Source organism: Symphalangus syndactylus, chromosome 2, assembly GCF_028878055.3.
Source record: "Symphalangus syndactylus isolate Jambi chromosome 2, NHGRI_mSymSyn1-v2.1_pri, whole genome shotgun sequence".
Classification (NCBI taxonomy): domain Eukaryota; kingdom Metazoa; phylum Chordata; class Mammalia; order Primates; family Hylobatidae; genus Symphalangus; species Symphalangus syndactylus.
In genome coordinates, this window is record NC_072424.2 from 44,464,600 (window position 1) to 44,486,137 (window position 21,538).

General features: G+C 40.4%; 1 protein-coding gene, 1 non-coding gene and 1 pseudogene across 7 annotated transcripts in view; 1 reads left to right on the plus strand and 2 right to left on the minus strand.

Annotated features, from left to right (window-relative positions):
* The window catches only part of PLCE1 (phospholipase C epsilon 1), a 440,302-nt gene that overhangs the window by 184,852 nt on the left and 233,912 nt on the right, over positions 1-21,538 (minus strand). The gene's annotated exons all lie outside the window — the stretch shown is intronic.
* On the plus strand, positions 396-498 carry LOC129477528 (U6 spliceosomal RNA). Its single transcript, XR_008655734.1, has one exon. It is a non-coding gene; the product is annotated as a U6 spliceosomal RNA (small nuclear RNA).
* LOC129463711 (histone deacetylase 1-like) lies at positions 16,696-19,303 on the minus strand (annotated as a pseudogene).

The window sequence follows — 21,538 nt, forward strand, 5'->3', positions numbered from 1 at the left end:
ATAGAGGAAACAGTTTTTTTTTCTGTTAATATTCACATCCCTTCCACTGTGGCATTATTATCACACCCTATCAAGATGTCAGAACATTCTGAGTTAAATTCTTTCATGCTAAAACATTGCTGAGCTATTTATGTCCATTCTTTTTTTAAACTGAGATATAATTCACATACCGTAACATTTATTTTCTAGACTGGGCACAGTAGCTCACATCTATAATTCCAGCACTTTGAGAGGCTGAGGTGGGAGGGGCACCTCAGCCCAGGAGTTTGAGACTGCAGTGAGCTATGATTGCGCCACCGCACTCCAGCCTGGGCAACAGAGTGAGACCCTGTCTCTCTCTCTCTCTCTCTCTTTTTTTTAACTTTCTAAACTGTACAGTTTAAAGTATACAATTTGTGCTTCAGCAGCATATATACTAAAATTGGAATGACACAGAGAAGATTAGCATGGCACCTGCGCAAGGATGACATATACATTTGTGAAGCATTCTGTATTTTTTAAAAAACAAGAACAAAAAAAAATAAAGTGTACAATTCAGTGGTTTTTAGTATATTCACAGAGTTGTGTAACTATCACCATAATCAATTTCAGAACACGTACATCACCTCCTAAAACATGTAACTCTGTATATGTTGGCCATCACTCCACTCTCCCAGTCCCACTCACCCAGGCCCTGACAACTACTAGTCTACCTTCTGTCCCTAAGGATTTGCCCATGCTGGACATTTCATATAATGGGATCATAGAATATGTGGCCTTTTGTGTCTGGCTTCTTTCACTTAGCATAATGATTTCAAGGTTTATCAATGTTGTAATATGTATAAATATTTCATTTCTTTTTAATAACTGAATAATATTCCATTGTATGTATATACCACATTTTGTTTATTCATCAGTTCTTGGACATTTGGTTTGTTTACATTTTTTGGCTGTTATGACTAATGTTGTTATGAGCATTTGGATAAAATTTTTGTGTGAATGCATGTTTTCATTTCTCTTGGGCATATAACTAGCAGTGGATTGTTGGATCATATGGTAACTCCTATGTTTAGCATTTGGAGGACATTCCAATTGTTTCCTACAGGGGTTGTACCAATTTAAGTTCCCACCAGCAATGCTTAGGGCTTCAATTTCCCCACATCCTTGTCAACACTAGTTTTCTTTCTTACTTTTTTTTTTCCCCAATTATCTATCCTACTGGGTGAAGTGGTACCTTATAGTTTTAAATATATATATATATATATATATATATATATATATATATATATATATATTTAAAATAGAGACAGGGGTCTTGCCACATTGACTAGGCTGGGCTTGAACTCCTGGCCTCAAGCAATCTTCCCACCTTGGCCTCCTAAAGCGTTGCGATTACAGGCGTGAGTCACCATGCCCGTCCTGTACTTTATGGTTTTGATGTTAATATTCCTAATGACTAATGATGTTGTGCATCTTTTCATGTGTTTATTGGCCATTTGTACATTTTCTTTAGAGAAACATCGATTCAAGTCCTTTGCCCATTTTTGAATTGTGTTGTTGGGTTCTCTGTTGTTGAATTTTAGTTCTCTATATACTCTGGCTATTAATCTCTTATTATATATGTGATTTGCAAATATTTTCTCCCATTCCGTAGGTTGCCTTTTTACTCTGTTGATAGTGTCCTTTGATGCAGAAAAGTTTTTTAATTCCAATTTATCTATTTTTTTTTGTTTGTTACCTGTACCTTTGATATATATCCAAGAAATCATTGCCAGACCCAATGTTGTGAAGCTTTTCCTCCACATTTTCTATGAGTTTTATAGTTCTAGGTGTTCTGTGTAGGTCTTTGATTCATTTTGAGTTAGCTTTTATACATGGTGGAAGGTAAGGGTCCAACTTCATTGTTTGGCATATGGATATCCAGTTTCCCCAGCACCAATTACTGGAAGGCTTGTTCCATCCCCATTGAATGGTTTTGGCATCTTTGTTGAAAATTATTTGACCATATATGTTAGGGTTTATTTTTGGACTCTGTGTTCTATTCCATTGGTCTTTATGTCTGTCTTTATGCCTGTATCACAACATTTTGGTTACTATAGCTCTGTAGTAAGTTTTGAAATGAGAAATCTTTTAAAAAATTATTTTGGCTATTCTGGGTTCCCTATTCATTTCTGCAAAAAAGACAGGTTGAATTCTATAGAGATTGTACTTAATCTACAGATTGCTTTGCAAAGATATTGCCATTTGAACAATGCTAAATCTTCCATTTCATGAATACAGGATGTCTTTCCATTCGTTTAGGTCTTTAACAATTTCTTTCAACAGTATCTTGTAGTTTTCAATATATAAGTCTTGCACTTTTTTTGTTAAATTTATTCCTAAGTATTTGCTTCGTTTTCATACTACTATAAATGGATTTTTTTCTTGATTTCATTTTTGGATTGTTAATGGCTGGTTTATAGAAATACAACAGATCTTGTACACTGCAACCTTCCTGAACTCATTTATTAATTCTAATAGTGTTTTAGTGAATTCCTTAGGATTTTCTATATATGAGTACATCATCTGATAATAGAAATAGTCTTACTTCTTCTTTTTCTATCTGGTTGCCTTTTATTTATTTTTGTTGCCTAACTGCCCTGGCTAGAACTGACAGCACATCTTTTTGGTTCTTCATCTTAGGTGGAAAGTTTTTAGTCTTTCGTCAGCATGCGTGATGTTAGCTGTGGGTTTTGCATAGATGCACTTTATCAGGTTGGGGAAGTTCCTTTCTATTTCTATTTTAAGTGTTTTTTTCATAAAAAGATGTTGGATTTTGTGAAATGCTTTTTCTATGTCTATTGAGATGCCCGTGTGGTTTTTGTCCATTGTTCTATTAATATGATATATTGCATTGATTGATTTTCATGTTTAACTCTACATTCATTTTTATATGAATATATTACATGTTTAAGTATGGTCTAACTGAGAAGAGCTTTGTACAAGACCAACAGACATTTACTGTCGTTTTGCAATTCTGGCTCTAACTTGGGCCTGTATTTTGGACAAGAACAGATGGTAAACTGCAATGTGACTGTAACCATGACTTCATATCATAAACAATCTGATATTTTTAAAAATTATGTTTGTTTTAAAGAAAGAAAATCTATATATATTTTGAAAGTAATGTTGAACATGCACCTTTTATTGTTGTTTGTTATTATAATCACATTTTCAACCTTTGATGATACAAGTATCAATTAAAATAGCTCTGTGACTTAAAACCAGTGCATGATATTTCTGATTTTGAACACACTATTGCAGAATAACCTGTACCAGACTTTGGGTAGGCAAAGTCACTTAAGTTAACGAGAAAAACACATAGGGACTTGGAATTTTTTTCCCCTATAAAAGGAAGCAGTAGTAATGATACTGATAACATTACTTGCTAACATTTACAGAATGTGCTGCTTAGCTATCTAAGCATATTACTTGAAAAATTTTATTTAGGTATCTTATTCAGTTCTATCAGCAACTCCGTGGCTGATGTACAATTAGTATTCCATTTTATAGATGAGGAAACTCAGAGATGTTAAGTAACTTCTCCAAATATTCACAGGTAGTTAACTAATGAGGCCAGAATTCTGAATCACATGCAGGTGACTCCACAGCCCAGGCTTTTAACCATTTGTTGCAGTTTGGGTACCAGAGTTTAATTTACGAGGGAACTCATAATTGTTTATTTTCCCTTTTCAACTGAAATGGGACCAAAACCTAGAAGGTCATAGATTTGCAGCATTCCACTTGTTGACTAAATGCTATTACACATTTAGTACTCGTTGTATACTTACTATGTGGATTCCACCTATGCAATGCATCTAATCTAGCAATAAACAAGGTTGTGTAGGAACTGTTTTATATTTAACTATGCAGTTAACAATTTTTTAAGCTATGTTTGATGATTTAAGTAGAAAACCTTTATTGACAAAGTCAAACCCACTTCTGCTGTCCAAGAGCTCTTTAGTTTAATTAAGTCCTATTTGTCTATTTTTGTTTCTGTTGCATTTGCTTTTGAGGACTTAGTCATAAATTTTTTGCCTAGGCCAACATCTGGAGGGTTTTTCCTAGGTTTTCTTCTAGGACTTTTATAGTTTGAGGTCTTACATTTAAGTCTTTAATCCATCTTGAGTTAATTTTTGTATATGGTGAGAGGTAGGGGGTCCAGTTCCATTCTTCTTTATATGGTTAGCCAGTCAAACCTACTTCTAATAGGAAAAAAATGACTATGCCAAAGTGTCTAGTGATTCATTTTGGGATATTATGACTGGGTGCATTAAAATCACCACAGAGTTGTTTTGTGGAGGGGGCTTGGGAAACAACAACTTTAAGCCCAAACCCAAGGACCTTCTTTGAGTCTTGGCTCAGGACACTACCTTATTGTGGCTTTCTTCTTAACTTTCCAGCCATGGTGCTCATTTCCGCCCCCCCTTGCAGCCTTTCAGCCTGAACTTACAGTTCTCAGTCCTTTGCACACCACTGTCTCATCCTAAGAAAGCTCACCTCAGGCTGTAACCATCGCAGTCAAGCAGATGGCTTATAAATGTGTGACTCTGGTTTTGACCTCTCGCCCCAATAAAATCCTAATGCTTCTGTTGGCAGTCTACTTGAATGTCCCAGCATCTCAAAGTCAAGATATCAAAACTGGATCTAACTTTTCACGTTCTTTTTATAGCACAACCTTCATTTCCCCAGGACCAAAATCTTGGAGGTATTTGTTATTCTTTCATGTCTTGGGCTAAGTTTGCATCCATTTGCCCACCAGTTGTCTTGAGAATTGGTCCCTTTGTGTATATTCTCATTGCTTTCCCTTGCCTTCCACCCAAGTGAGTATTTGCAACAAGCTCCTAATTGTCCTATGCTGTGAAAGACCAAGGGGAGTTCTTATGGAACCCACTATAGGCCAAAGTCTAGAGGATTAGATGGGCTATTTGGCCTTGTGAGAGATGATTTCCATGATGGCAGTGGGAGGTGGGAGGATGGAGGCCAGCCCAATGAGACATGTAAAGAAAATGCACATGAGTTATACAGGTCTGGGGGAGACCTCAAATTTCCTTCCTGAGGTCAGTTTCTTTCTGATTTGGTATAAAACAGTTATAGGACATGGAAGAACAGCTGCTGGCCTCTCTCTGGAGAGACTGAGCAGTATAGACAAAGGAGGTGTTGGCCTCCACAGCTGACCATGGACAGCTCAGACTGCCAGAACCTGGCATCTGTGAACCCCCATTCCCACTGGACTGCTGCCAGCTCTCACTGTGCAAATCAGGGCTGCAGGCCTGAGAGTCCTGGGCACCTTCACTCACTGCAGATGCTTCCTCCAACCAGAGGCCTCCCCAGGGCTCCATATCATATAAAGGAGAGTGCTCAGAGGCATGGGCTCTGAAGTGGGATGTACTCAAGTTCAAATCCTTGCTTAGATACTCCCTAGATGCTTAACCCTCTAATTAATCACTCAGAACAGCAGGCCATCTGGTCAACCTCCTGTGAACTCCCAGCTAGAAGGACTGCAAAACACCATGGAAGACAGGAGATGATACAGCAGAATATCAATTTCCCTAAACTCTTCACAGATAAGATAGCGGAAATGAATTTCCCTAAACTCCTCACAGGTAAAGTATCCTATGTGGCTGGAACAAATACTTTGGTGTGCCTCTGAGTGGAAGTGGATTGGGATCACTACATCTTCTTCAAACAGCCTGCTAAAACAAGGGAACCTACTAAGCCTAACCACAGGGCCTTGGGCTTGCAGACTGAGGCAGGAAAGTTTGGGGTTCAGGACAACAAAGGGTCTGAAGTCACCAGCTATCTTCTCTCTCCTCAGTCTCCTTCTTAAATAATTGAAATTTGTAGGGGCATCAACTTAGCCTCTAAATCTCAGTTTTCTCATCTTTGAAATGAGGATTATAATTCTACCTTGCCAGGTTGTTTTGAGAAGTACAGAAAACATGCATACAACACTCAGCACAGCGGGGGGGCCGTAGTGGAAGGCCCACGTGTTTCCACATGACCTCCATGGAGGTTGTCATATACACCGGGAGTGTGTTAACATCTACTTGTTTATAAGCACATGAAAGTTAGCAACGTGGGTAAATAGGTCATTTATACACATAAGACACATGGCTCGTTCACTCCATTGGAGTCCTAATTACTTACTGGCCAGTTATTTCTTTCAGGGCAATTTCCTTTTTGTCTCCAGTTACAGATATAAATATAAAAAATACAAGAAGATACTACTTTGAGACAGCTGGTGAATCATATCTAATTATTCTGTAATCCCTTCACCTGAAGGGACCCGACTTCCCAGCCCCTGCTGTCTCTGAAGGAACAATCATCAACCAGAACTTCCTTCTGGTCAATCTGAGTGGGTTTTATCGTTGTTGAATATGGACTCTGGGAGCCAAAGAGAATCAAACATTTTCTCGATGGAAGGGAACTGGGAGATTTTAAAGTTGACCTTGAAACTGAATGAGACCAAGGGACTCAAAGACAGAAGGCAGAGGAGAAAAGATTAAGGTTGTATTGCCAGAACTAGAACCCAGGTTTTTATCTGGGAATTTTATTTAAAAAAATGCAGTTTCTGACCCGAAGTCTCAGGTGAGGCTTGAGATTCTGATGGTTCTGGGACCACACTTTTAGTTGCAAGAGGGTCGATGTTGGTAAAGCACTTAGAAAGGTTTATGACATGTAGTGCCTGATTCAATAAAAGGCAGTTATTATTGCTGTTGTTTTTATTACTTGCAGCAACTGAGCTGCATGTAGCTCTCAGAAATTGAGAAATGGCATTTGGGTTAGAAGTCAGTTTTCTGTGAACTTGATTGGCTCAGATCAGTCAAGGGTCAAAGACTGATTCAAGTAGCCTCTGTGAACTGACCACACCAAGCTTTTGAAGCCACCTTCTGGGCTGCTCTGGCTATGCCGACTGCGCCAAGAGCACTCAAATGCACTGACTGAGGAGTTTAGCAGCATGGACCCCTTGGCACACGGGGTAGATTTTTTACAATGGTGCTGTGTCGTAGTAAAAATGCCTCCATTCTTAACTGACTCTAATTTTCATTACATTTCATTTTTCTCCCAGTGATGCTAAATCTTCAAGACTAGTCCTTTTACTGTAACCAGTGTCAAGGTAGAGTGGAATGAACAGGGCCAAGGGGATTAAAGATCTGGGGTGCTGTGTGAGAGGTTAGAAAGTTCTGGCATAGACATGGCAGCCATGGCAGCCAACTCTTCTCAGACAACTAGTTTAATCTCTTGAAGTCCAGACATTCAGGGTAGAAGCAAGGAAGAGAATAAGTACTGGAGGTCCTACAAGTGGAATCCATTGGCAAAGCTGATCTGTGACCCACTTTTGATAAATGAGGTATGACGTCTACGCTTTGCTGAACATATCTGTTTCTGTGTTTCTGTGTGTCTGTATATCCTTTCCTTCCTTTTCCCTTTCCTTCCACTTCCTATAGTCCCTTTTCCTACCCTCTCTTCCTTCCATCCTTTCTCTCTTTTCCTTGGAAAGGAAAATTTTGCATTAAAAAATTCCAACTTTCTCATTGTTGAGCTAGAGAAGGAGAAAAGGGATTTATTTGCCCATGCATGATCCAACTGAACTAGGGAGGAAGACCAGAGAGACCTTCCAGGGCAGGTGAGAACTGATTGTGGCCGGTACAACTTGGAATAGTGATAAAGGCCAGGTGTGAATGGAAGAAATGAACCTTGAAAGCAAGAGCTGGGAGTAGCTGCTGTCCTGGATCCCTATCCTCCCAAGATTTGCCCTGACCTAGGGCCCAATGCACCTGTAAACCAGGATGCCCATTCCAGTTCCACTTCTCAAGGCCCCCTGTATGTTCCCCGCTCCTGCCAAACCTGACCCCTCCAGCCCCCATCCTGCAGCTAAGCCTTTGTTCTTGCCATTTCTGAGTGCCTTCTTTGCTCCATCTCCACTTTTTTTGGACAGTGTTCTAATCACTTTATATTCATTAATTTACTTTTTAACCCATTATAATTACCTGAGGCAACTGTCTGCATTGTCCTATTTTACAGATAAGATGATGAAACTTAGAAGAGAAGAGTTAAGTAACTTGCCCCAGATCATGCAGTTTCTATATGGTTGATCTGGGACTTAGGTCTATCTGTCATCAAACTCCACATTCTTAATCACCAATTTTTGCCTTTTGTGTATCATGCTGCAATGTAACCACTGGTTCATGTCTGTCTCTTTGTTAATCTAAATCAACTCCTAGAATTAAGAACAGTGCTTATTTCATTGTTTTCATCCCTAGCTAGAACAGGGGTGGCAGGCATTCTGCAAATGTTTCCTATATTGTGCTACGTTCTATTATATTTCCTACAGGTAGACTAGAGGCAGGGTAAGAGCTCCATGATAGTTCAGATCACGCTTCTGTGAGCTATGGATTTGTGACCATCTAGGGCTTGGTTCTTAGCTGCTCTGTGCTTTGGTTTCCCATCTCTATGCCCATCTCCATCTTTAACACATTGTGAATATCAGGGAACTAGGGTATTGTTTCATTCTTCTTCAATCCAGCCCCCTCCGCTGTCACAATATAGTGCCTAGCATAGCATCCAGTCCACGGCAGGCACTCAGTTGACTATTGGATGAATGAACATTCATAATTCTCTAATCTGCCTCCTCTTTCCTTCTTTCTTTCCTTCTTTCTTTTTTCTTTCTTTCTTTCTTTTTCTTTCTCTTTCTTTCTTTCTTTTTCTTTCTCTTTCTTCTTTCTTTCTTCTTTCTTTCTTTCTTTCTTTTTTTCTTTCTTTCCTCTCTCTTTCTTTCTCTCTCTCTCTCTTTCTCTCTCTTTCTTTCTTTCGAGGCAAGGTCTCTCTCTGTTGCCTAGGCTGGAGTGCAGTGGCACCATCTTGGCTCACTGCAACCTCCACCTCCTGGGTTCAAGTGATTCTCCTGCCTCAGCCTCCCGAGTAGCTGGGATTACAGGCGCCTGCCACAATACCCGGCTGATTTTTGTAGTTTTAGTAGAGACAGAGTTTCCCCAAGTTGGCCAGGCTATTCTCGCACTCCTGACCTCAGATGATCTGCCTGCCTCAGCCTCCCAAAGTGCTGGTATTACAGGCATAAGCCACCACGCCTGACCCTGCCTCCTCAACTTGAAAAAAAAAACTGGGATAAAAAGAGTGAAAATGATGCCACTTAACTATTGGGGGAGAGAGACACAGCGTTTCTCTACATTATGCGTGTAGAAAACTAGATCGGGAGGCTGGAAAGAGTGACAAAGGATATTGAAAATAGAAATAAGCTTGAGAACTTACCAAGGCCCTGTCCATGGAAAATGTGAATGCTACCTGGAACCTTTCCAGCCCAGTTCCTGAATCTTTTGTAACAAAAGGTCTAACTTGGGCTTTACTATACCATTAGCAGGGAAAATATAGTATGGTATACATTATAGGTTCAAAACACAATCCATTTGTGGATTTGCCACTGAGGCGTTAAGACATTTGAGAAAAGAACATAGGAAAGCACAGATAAAGCCACATCAGACTTGAGCTAGGCAGCCGAAACAAGACATTAACCCACTCGAAGACCCTTGAGGCCTCCAGCCTTTCCCCTTGGATAACTCTGAAAGGCGTCCAGTGAGTTCCAATTTGGGCAGGAGTTTGTTTATTCTGCTTGGTTCAAGTCATGGCTACGGATCCCTAATGGTTTTCGTGTCCCTAAAGGTTTTCCGCATTTGGTCAAGACCTATACTTTATGTAAGCCTGGAGAAGGCCTTGCACCCAGCTGCTCTGGCTGTGCCAACTGCGCTGAGAGCACTCAAATGCACTGACTCAGGGGAGGAGTTTAGCAGCATGGACCCCTTGGCACGAGGTGGGAGATTTTTTTACAATGGTGCTGTGTCATAGTAAAAATTCCTCCATTCTTAACTGAGTCTAATTTTTATTGCATTTGATTTTTCTCCCGGTGATGCTAAATTTTCAAGACTAGTCCTTTTACTGTAACCAGTGTCTCATGCCAATGAAAGCTAAGTGGGCCCATGCTGGCTTCTGGCCCTCTATTTTCAGTGCACCCAATTCCTAATCCAGGGAAAAGCATTCAGGTTTGTAAGTGCCACTCTCCTTCCTCTAGAGGGTGCCTCCAGGCTATTGGTCCTAATGTGCCACTATTCAAAATTCAACCTGCTTAAGGGTCTGCAATGGCTCTCTAATGCTTTAGGTTCAAATTTTCACCTCATTCTCCAAACTGTAACCACAGCTACCAAATGAACCCTACCTCTCACTATGTCCATTGCATCATTTCTTCATTGTCTCACAGTTGCTGCACACATTCTCACCCTGGCACTATCTCACTTGCTTTCCCTGCTTGGAACGCTTCCTGTATCTCCCAGGAAGAACCCAATCAGAAGGTTGTTCACAGATGACCTGTCTGTGTTTACAGCTCTTCTCCCTTTTGTCCCAACTCCCAGTTCAGCCTCCTAAATCCTTGAACTGAAGTGCCCCAAAGCTTGTGTGAATCTCAGAATACAACTCCAGGGTCCAAAATGGAGATGCCTGCAGGACCAAGCAGGTAAAGGAAATGAGGCTAGAGCTGAGCGGGACACCACCTGGAGGTGGGGCCAGGTGTGTAGTAAAGAGCTGGTGTGTCTCATCTTGTGGGGGTTAGTATGGGTCACTGTCAGCCCACGGGCCAAGGGAGAATAGTGGCCCAGTGTTGCCAGAGAAGCCAGAACATTTTAATGCAAGATTCCCAATTTTTTAAAGTACTGCAACTGTCAAAGAAAAACACACATGGCTTGGATTTGGCCCATGAAGAAGGAATTTGTGTTCCTGCGGTATAAGTAAAACACTGCTACGACTCATAGACATCAGTGAGTATGGCATGGGGTAGAGGGAGCATTAACAGTCCACCTGGGCCTGGAGGGGACAGGTCTTCAATTCCCCTTTGTAGTCTACCCCATAAGCTTCCTTCTAAGTCCAACGTCTTGAAATACAGTTCCCAGGAAGTAGAGAGAGCTAGGTTACTAGCCATTATTCCTTTTCCCAACTCCTCAAAACAATTAAAGAGCATTTCAACTAACACCATCTCGGTCTTTATTTCAGAATAATAATTTATTTTCAAGTTCAATATCCATGACCGTTTCAAATGTAAATATTTTAATCTGGGGTACAATGAGGGCTAGAAGGGGTGGTGCCCATGGGGGCATCCCTACTTTATTTTGATGAGAATCATCCTTTCGAAATATAAGTCTTATTGTGTCACTAGTTCTGCTTAAAACCCTCTGATGGCTTCCCATTGCTTCTAGAGCCCTTAACAAGAGCCCGTGTTATCTGGCAGTTTGTTTTGCCTCTCTCTGTTTTGCCTCTCTCTATTTTTCATAGGCAAAAATATGAGGCTTAAATTAGATAACACTTTAAAAACACTTGTCACAGTGAGTGCCCAATACCTGTTAGTGCTTGTCATTCCAACTTCTCCAGACTTTATTGGCATAAGAAACCCTCCAGCTCACCACTCTCCGCCCAGACTTCAAACTTGCCATACTCTCTGCTGCCACTGGGCCTTTGCACATATGATTACTTCTGCCCAGACACTCTTCCAGCCCCTCTTCTTTTAGTTACCATTGATTTGACCACTTCTCTGCCTGTGTCCAATCAATGGCTTCTTTGGCAGAGTGAAATGTGTTTTACTTGGCCCATCAGCTAACAGGAGCTGCTGCTTTTCCCGTTTGATTGACTGTGCTATGCATATGTAACCATCAGTGGGAAGACTCCCAACTAACCTCATAGATGTCTACATCAAAGAATGGAAGGATATCATTTCCTCAAAATCACTGGAGGTCTCTAGGGCAAGGGGGAAGCAGGTATGTGGGAAAATGATCAATTCTGTAGTCAAATGAACCTCCATTCAAATCTAAGGTTTAGTGTTACACTCTATGTATGCACACACACAGAGAGAGACACACACACACCCTGGTATAAGTCAGTGCACAGGATCCCTGAGTGGCAGATAATACTGGAGTGTTTCCTAGTAGTTAAGAACATGGCTTTGGGAATCAGAGAGGCTTAGGATCAAATACTGGCTTTGCTCCTACAAGCTGATCAACCCTAGTTAAGGATTTTGGTTCTAGACTTGGTAGTCCATCAGCCTAGATCTTGTGAGTTGCTAGGGTCTCTGAAACTTGTTATACTCTCTCTTACCCTCCATGTTCCCAGATCATCCACAACAACATCTACTTGAAATGGATTTTAGATGAGTCTGCTTATTGATGCCAAAATGTGTCTCTGAGTATAAACAGGGGCAAAATACCCGCTACTGTCACACAGGGTGTTTCCGGTGACTGTAAAATTCAAAGGTATATTCTCAGTGGTGTTTGAGCATACACTTGTTCAAAGAATCCCTTGTGACATTAACATTATAGAAAATATTTTTTTAAGTTTGTTGCCACAATGAAATATGAAGTTAAAAAGACAAAATACCAAATATATATTTCCAGTTGACAAAACTTGTTAGACTTCCCTGATGATAGTATAATATCTGTAATTAGAATTCAATCTACCAAAATCTAAACACACTTAAAAATATCTTTTTATTATTTTAACTGTAATAATTTATTCACTGTTTCTTGGTTTGAAGACTCAATTCCAGTAGAAGTTTAAATTATGACTCAGACTATGTTGAGATATTCTCTTTTTTGTCCTCTTAAATATTTGCTACTGACCCACATGTTATTATAAACAGATTATAAGCATTTCATTATGTTCTATAAATGTTCCCAAGAGGAAGAATTTTCATAGCTCATTAAAATGAGGCTTATTCTTTAAAAACAATAAACAATTTAGAAACACTCAAAAGTATAAATGTCATGTACTGAAAAAAATCCTTTAATTTTATTGTAATGAGTAAGTCATCTTCATTAAAATATACAAGTTTTAACTGGAACAATAAATTTTGCCCCAGTCATAGATTTTTTAGACAAGGCTCCCAATACCAGGAGTAAATGCTTAGCATCTTTCTACTCTGGAGGGAATAAAATAGAGAGGATATCAGCAGAGAATTAAGTAAAAATAATAGAAGTTTCATAATATAGGTCAGGGCTTGTTTTCCCTGGTTAAATACCTGTTTACATTTCTTCAGGTACTTAAATGGTTGTAGAAACCTCAGCTGTCACTGAAGATGGTATAGGGACTTCCCTCTGGGGCCCGATATTCTGTGCTTATTTCAATTATAACATTTATACTATCTTAAAATTTGCATGTTTATTTGTCCATTTCCTCCATTTGTGGGTAAATCCCTCGAAAGTAAAGACTGTATTTTGTTTGCTGTTATATCCTTGGCACATAGTAGATGTTCAACAAATATTGGTCAAATGATTGAATTAATCAGTGGCCTAATGCATGGGAACTAAAGAAAATCTCGCTAAAGGAGTTACACAGGTGTGGCCTCCAGCCACTAACTACCTCCTCTCAGGTGTCCCAGAAGTTGCTAGTGCTCTAGGCCCACAGCCAGGGAAACCTGGAGGGTACTTGTCTTTTCTTGTACATCTACAACTGAGCTAACAGCAGAGTCTTTGAATTAAGGACAGTGGAATGCTGGCATTTCTAGGTGGTGGTGGCAATCCTCATTACTACCATCATCATCACCATCATCAGCCCCAGCATGACCATCATCGTCATAAGATTGGTTGAACATACATTAGGTAACAGATACTATGCCAAGCTGTTTTTATTTTTAATTTTTAAAGTTTTTGTAGAGAGAGTCTCGCTCCAACACCCAGGTGGACAGAGTGCAGTGGCAGGATCATAGCGCACTGCAGCTTCAAATTCCTGGGCTACAGTGATTCTACAGCCTCAGCCTTCTGAATAGCTGGAAGCACAGGCACACACCACCACATCTGGCTGGCTTTTTTTTTTTTTTTTTTTTTTTGAGACAGCATCTCGCCATGTTGCCTACACTGGTCTTGAACTTCTGGCCTAAAGTGATCTTCTTGCCTTTGCCTCCCAGAGTACAGAGATTACAGGCCTGAGCCACCTGGCCTAAGTTCTTTATATACATTGTCACACTTATTCCTCAAAACAACTTTCCGAAGTTGTTGCTTTTATTCCCATTTTGTAGATGCAGAAACTGAAGCCTAGAAGTACAGTCACCTGAGTAGGATGACCCAACGTTGAAGTCAAGACTCAAATCCAAAACACAATGAGGCTCACATTCAAAGGCCTCTCTTGGAGGTAACCACTTCTGCAGAGTCTGCATCTATTCTCTGGCATTTTTAAGAACTATTGTTTTACTTAAATATTCAGTAAGTTTTGGAGGGAAGCTTTGGAATCTAATGGTTGTTTTTTTGGATGCAGTGTTTCAAACAACTATTTTGCAAATAAATTTCTGCAATATGGTCCATTCTGAGTCTCTGTAATCAGGACTTGACATTTTTATAACCAGCTCAGATACGTAAACCCAAAGTGTCTGTCTGGTGTTGCTATCCTCACTAGTCATCTTTCTGACTGCATTGATTAGGATTTAACCAACTTTCAATTACCCGATCTTCCTTCTTTCCTTCCCCTCCCTCCCTCCCTCTCTTCCTTCTTTCTTCCTTCCCTCCCTCCCTCCTATCTTCTTTCCTTCCTTCTTTCTTTCCTCCCTTTCTCCCTTCCTTTCTCCTTCCCTTTGCCTTTCCTTAGCCTTCCCTTCACCTTCCCTTCTCCTTCTTCTCCCTCTCCCTCTCCCTCTCTCTCTTTTTGGCGTCAAAACTTTACGGAGAATTAGGCTATAATTTGTTCCTTTCATAAGCTAGTTTCTTGGAGCAAAATTAGGGCACATAAGAGAATTAAACGGAATCAGTCTCCCAGCTCAAAATGGGTATATTCACACCTAGGAATGGAGTGCTATGTTCAGGTCACACCTGGTGACGGAGTCATATTCCTTGGTCACAACTGGTATGGAGTCGTATTCTTAGGTTACATCCAGGTGTAGTGTCACATTCCTGGATGATACTCGACCACCTGTGGTCCTAAAACAGGTTTTTGTCCTGTGCCTACCAAGCTTCCTGGCCCTATGACCTACTCATACCACCTTTAATGTAGCAGTCTAGCACTTTATGAATTCTCTTTAGGTGGTAAGGGCTACTTCAGTAGACCTGAAACCTAATATTATATTTTCTCTGGAATGAGAAATATTATCTTACAAGTTGAAGACTTCCAGATGTGATCTTCTCCATTCTTAGGTGCCATAGCACTAGGCCACAGAAGGCAGCTAATGAATACTTTTTAGTTGATTAACTGGTACAGAAACACACCCAATATTACATTAAAGCATACTTTTAGATACCAAGAAAATAATTTCAAGGTCACAATACTAACAAGTCAAGATATTTCTTTAAATAAACAAATCTTGGAATTAGAGCTATGCACATGCCTTCCTTGCCTGGTAAGCATGTAAAGGGTAATTGTTTTGATTTTGAGGAAGTCAACTAAGCCAGCCTTTACAAACTAAATTATTTATGAGGTATAATTATGTAGTTCAAATGTGTATGTGTATTCCTAGTATAACTTCTTGTTTTTTATTCAAAGCTATTAACTTTAGAGAAAGATACAACAGAATATACAAGCTTATCGTAGTGAAAGAAAATAAGTTGAAAACTTGATGGGAGTCTCACTGTGTTGCCCAGGCTGGAGTACAGTGGCGTGTTCTCAGCTCACTGCAACCTCCTCCTCCCAGGTTCAAGCGACTCTCATGCCTCAGCCTCCTAAGTAGCTGGGACTACAGGTGTATGCCACCACGCCTGGTTAATTTTTTTTTTTTTTTTTTTTTTGTATTTTCAGGAGAGACGGGGTTTCATCATGTTAGTCAGGCTGGTCTCAAACTTCTGACCTCAAGTGATCTGCTCGCCTCGACCTCTCAAAGTGCTGGTAGACTTTTCTATCTGAAATAAAATATTCCCTCTTTTCAAACAAAAATATTGTATCTGTAAGGTATTTTTGTTTTCATATCAATATTCTATTTATAGCTGACATATGATAAATAACTTTAATATAGCTAAATATAGTCTACAGACACACATACCACACACTCAGACTGGTTAAAAATGAACAGTTTAGTTTTTTTTCTAATACATAATGTATTATTATTTTTAAAAATAGAAATGTACCATTTTATTACAAAGTCTCACAAAAAGAAAATAGTATCCAAAAAAGGAAACTAGACTACCAATCTGCACCTGCAGAATTGGAGGAACAGAGAGGGCAGGCAGTGTGAGCTTCTTGGCTTACCTGAGGACAGTGGGGAGGTATGAGAACAGAACCAATCTAAAACGTCTAATATTACCTTAGGAACCTGGAAAGAACAGAGGATCCTTGGAGATCCAGCCACCCCTTCTAGAATGCTAATAAGGACTCCTTTCCGAAACTACTATATGGCTACCTACAAGTATCCCTTCCACCCAGACCTGGCTCCCTTTATCGTTCAAAGTTAAGAACTGGGGAGGAAAGTGGGGCAAGGCAGCTCCTGGAAGAGCTCACCCAGCACAGCTGCCCTGGACTCAGGACCCTGGTTTCTGTCTTTCACTCTAGTCCCCAAGATATTTATATTTAGTAAATAAAAATTTACTAATAGTCTAGAGAAAAAGAAAATACAAAATCTACGTTGTTAGGGGACCCAGCAAGAAGCCAGAGCTGGAAAGGCCTGCTCAGCCAACTTGACATCCTTCTGGGCCCCTTTGGCCTCTGGCTTCTCCTTGGTCTTCTCCTCTGCTGTGACTTCTTCTCTTCTGGGTCTTTCTCTCTTTCATCCTGTTTAGACCCACTTGGCTTTTTTGAAGTTGGAAGAGTTCTTGCAGCCACCCTTTCCCTCTTCATCAGAGTCAGAGAATTCATCCTCACAGGCAATTTGTTGTTTATTTTTTTGTTTTTTGAGATGGAGTCTCGCTCTGTCACCCAGGCTGCAGTACAATGGCCCAATCTTGGCTCACTGCAACCTCCGCCTCCCAGGTTCAAGTGATTCTCCTGCCTCAGCCTCCTGAGTAGCTGGGATCACAGGCACGTGCCACTATGCCCAGCTAACTGTTGTTATTTTTAGTAGAGATGTGGTTTCACCATATTGGCCAGGTTGGCCTCGAACTCCTGACCTCAGGTGATCCACCTGCCTTGGCCTCCCAAAGCGCGGGGATTACAGGCATGAGCCACCATGCCCGGCCTCACAGGCAGTTTGTTTGTCAGAGGAACAGATGGAGATGCACTTGTCAGGGTCTTCGTCCTTGTTGTCACTCTCTTCTAGGTTACATCCTCAGCAAGAGCCCACATTTGGGCCCTAGGTGTGTGGGGCAGCATTCTCAGGTTTCCAGACAGTTGCTGTTTGATCTTCTCCAGGCATCATTAGTGATCTGGTTAGTTATATTGGAAAGATTGATATGAAGCTTGAAATCTGGTCCAAAGTATTTGAAATAGTCATTATATGGGAGCTCATTATGGATCTCTGTGTCCAGGGCCACAGCTGTTTCCTATGTCCGGCAGCAGGTGACATTGTGAATGATGTAACACCTCCTCCTAGCATCAGCATCAGCAAGATGAAGCTCATAACAAATTCCACACACTTGACATGCCCTTTGATGTTCAGATTGAAGCAACCTAACTGATCCCCAGATGGAGTCTGAGTCACGCTGTATGACCACAGCACTAGGCTGGAACATCTCCATTACTTCGGACATATCTGGCTTGAAAATGGCCTCACAGGACTCATTATCAATCCCATCTCAGAGTGGGTAGTTAATAGCATAATACTTGCCTTTTCCAGCCCCAATATCCCATAGGTCCTCAGTTCCTGGGAAGTACTCTTCTCATTTATGAAAGGACACAGTCATGACCCAGTCTGTGGCATAGAAGGCCTCTTCCATGCCATCACCGTGGCACGGAAGGTCAATACGCACAATATGCACTGTGGAACATCAAGGTCAATAAGCAGCACCCCCTGGTGATTCTCTAGCAGGTCCAGGAGGGCCAAGACTGTATCATTGACATAGCAGAAGCCAGATGCCTCAGACTTCTTTGCATGGTGCAGTCTGGTTCATGGTGATGTCTGTCTGCTGCTCATTAAGTTTCACAGAACTTGCCACAGAGCCGCCCACAGACAACTGATGAAACTCAAAGAGGCCATCAAATACTGGACAGTCCTCACCAATGTTGAATCTCTGTGCCTGCTGGCTGTACTCAGACATGTTATCAAGACGAATGGAGTGCAAGGATTTAATGTGGTCATCGCTGTGGTACTTGGTCATCTCCTCGGCATTGGCTTTGTGAGGGCAATAGATTTTCAGTTTTCAGTGGATACTATAGTTGAGCAGCAAATTACGAATCATGCAGAATTGGTAAAGCTTCACTGAGTGGCTTTGTCCAACATTCTCATCATAGTAGTAACAGACTTTCCTCCTGGCACCCTGTGTCTGCACTATCTTGCTGGCCTCCATCTGTCAGAAAGATGGCAGATGTCTTGCTGGCCTCAGCAGGTCCATCTGCCCTCCACTGTATTACACAATTTAAATATGAATAACTATGTTTTGTCCTGGTTATATGTAACACTTAATCCTTTAATTTATGTGCTTTACTCAGAAACAATTTGAGAAGGAAAAATTGAGTTTAACACACTCAGTTTATTATGTTGGCTGGTACAATATGCACATTTGAAAACACTTAGCTGCCTTATATGAAAAATCCTCTTGTCATCACTTTATTTTTCTAATTTTGCCATTTTTAGTACTTCACATTACCATCAGTTATCTCAACTTTTTCTCTCCCTTTTAACTTTATCTTGTTTTTATAATTTTCAGTAGGTAAAACATTAAAAGAAAAGAAAAAGCAGGTGATAGCTTTGAAAATTTCTTCCTAATTATCGAAGTCAGTAATTATTTTGACTGCCACTGCTGTAAGGCGTTAGTCCTGAGATTGTAACAAGATTAATGGGGAGAGGGAAAAGGGCACAGGGACAGGAAGTGGAAGGATCTTTTTTTTTCTTTTTTTTTTTTTTTTGAGATGGAGTCTCGCTCTGTCACCCAGGCTGGAGTGCAGTGGTGCAATCTTGGCTCACTGCAAGCTCCACCTCCCAGGTTCACGCCATTCTCCTGCCTCAGCCTCCCAAGTAGCTGGGACTACAGGCGCCCGCCACCATACCCGGCAAATTTTTTTTGTATTTTTAGTAGAGATGGTGTTTTACCATGTTAGCCAGGATGGTCTTGATCTCCTGACCTCGTGATCTGCCCGCCTCGGCCTCTCAAAGTGCTGGGATTACAGGCATGAGCCACCACACCCGGCCGGAAGGATCTTAATGTATCAAACTAGTGGAAGTTCCTGACTGAAAGGTAAAGGCGCTCTGTTTTTCCACTTTGAGACAGCACACCCTTATGATAAGGGCATACCCTTGTGGACCAATGCTTCATATAAGAAAGTGTCTCTGGTTATTTGGCAAACCTTCAGCTTTATAAGCAGAAGACCTTTGGTGGCACTGAAGGCAGAAAAGCAGGCATGTTTATGTTCCGATTATTGGCCTTCTGTATCAATCCATAAAGCCCCAAGGCTGCAGAATTCTGGACAATCAAGCCTCGAGTTACCAATTCTTGACTTGTGAATAACAATCAACTTGTTGGACATTTCTTTCTATTCTCGCCTAGTACAGGTGACCACGACCCCCATCTCATAATCACAACCACTTCCAGAAGAGGAGTGTTTCGGTTCTTTCTTACATCCTAATAGACTAGGGAGGGGGATGAAAGACCTGCAAGACATGCCCTTTTTCTCAATTATTTCTTCTTATGATAAAATACATACAACGTAAAATTTACTGTCTCAACATTTTTAAGTGTACAATTCAGTGGTATTAAGTAAATTCATATTGCTGTGCAACTATCACCACCAGTAAGCTCCAGAACTCTTCATCTGGCAAAACAGAAACTCTATAGCCTGTAAACACTAACTCCCCGTTCCCATTGCCCTTCCTCATCCCCTGGTAACCACCTTTCTATTTAAGGTCTCTATGATTTTGACTACCCTAAGTACTTCATATAAGGGAAATCATACAGCATTTGTTTTTCCCTGTTCCTTTTTTCTCTACCTTTACCAACTCCATTTAATTCACTTCAAACATGTTTTCTCTTATGGAAGAGGTTATTCTTTTGAACTTATTCCTTTTTCTTTATCTCTGGGAAAAAATTTAAATCTCGTGCTACCTCTTTCCATCCTTCTTCATACCATTTCTAAGCATCACGTTAAAAAAACATTAGGGAAAAGGTTACTAGGGTAATTTTCTGACTCCTTCATATGGGTACAAGTTTTGAAGTGTAATTAGCCATAACAAAAAGCTACAGCTGCCAACATCTAAAATCTCAGAAATGGCTAAAAGTCCTTTTTGAAATCTCCAAAAAGTTTTAACTCTTTACTCATCTTTAATAAAATTATTGCCCCTCAACAAGAAATGTCTTCTAACTCACCTCTATTGCTTTTTCTTTGAGGCTAATGCTCAGTATTCCAACAATAGTGTTTTCCTCTTTATTTCATGGGAAATGTGCAGACTACAACTGTGTTATGGGTTACAGAGGTTTTTGAGGACTAGAGTCTGTGAACCAAATCACGTTTAATACTGCTTATCCAGGAAAGTGTTCTAAGTTCTGTATCGCTCCTGGGAAATGAACTTGTAGAATATAACCCATTTATAAACTGAAGACTAAGAGTGTATTATATATTCCCCAATAGCTAAAAGCTGTTGGCCAAATCTATGCCACAGGACACACACTGAAGAAGAAAAAAAGCTGACAACCACATCACAGCAGCTGCACGTACTCCTGAACCCCTGGAAGAGTACATGGCCATCACAGCTCAAGACCCACTAACCAATATGCTGATCCTACAGATTCTGTAAACACTCTTTGACTTTGAAGACCCATCTTTTTATTTTTTTTTACTTAATTTTTTTAAGTTGACAAATACAAATTATATATATTTGTAATATACAACATGATGTTTTATAATATGTATACATTGTGGAATGGTTCAATTGAGCTAACTAACATATGCTTTACCTCACATACTTATCATTTTTGGTGGTGAAAAACCCATCTGGTTTTCTAATGCATTTTCTTCCACTGCATGTTAAAGGAATATGTTTAACTGAGGCATGTAAAGACTTTGAAAACCAAACGGGAGAGGATGCTGAAATTGCAAAAGGTTTGCAAGATAGTAAGTTAGAACTACAGAAATAAGCTTGGAGCGGAAGGCAACCAGCTAATTGTATTATTCAGCAGGAGTTTCTAGAGGGTTCTCAGAAATCACCAAAGAGCTGCAAAGCAAAAAGTTAAAGAAACTTCCAACTCTTGCATAAAACACCAATTTAAAGATAACACATTAGCTGACAGTCTGGTGAGTGTCAGAGCTAGAAATATTGATCTATGAGGTTCTATTTCGAACAGGGAAGTGCAAATACAATTGAAGTCAAATTATGATCAGGGCCATAGATGCACACACCAGCAGCCTCCTTATTTCTCTCCACAGATCTGTGGAAGACTAGAGGCATGCCTGCCTTGGTTGGGCAGCC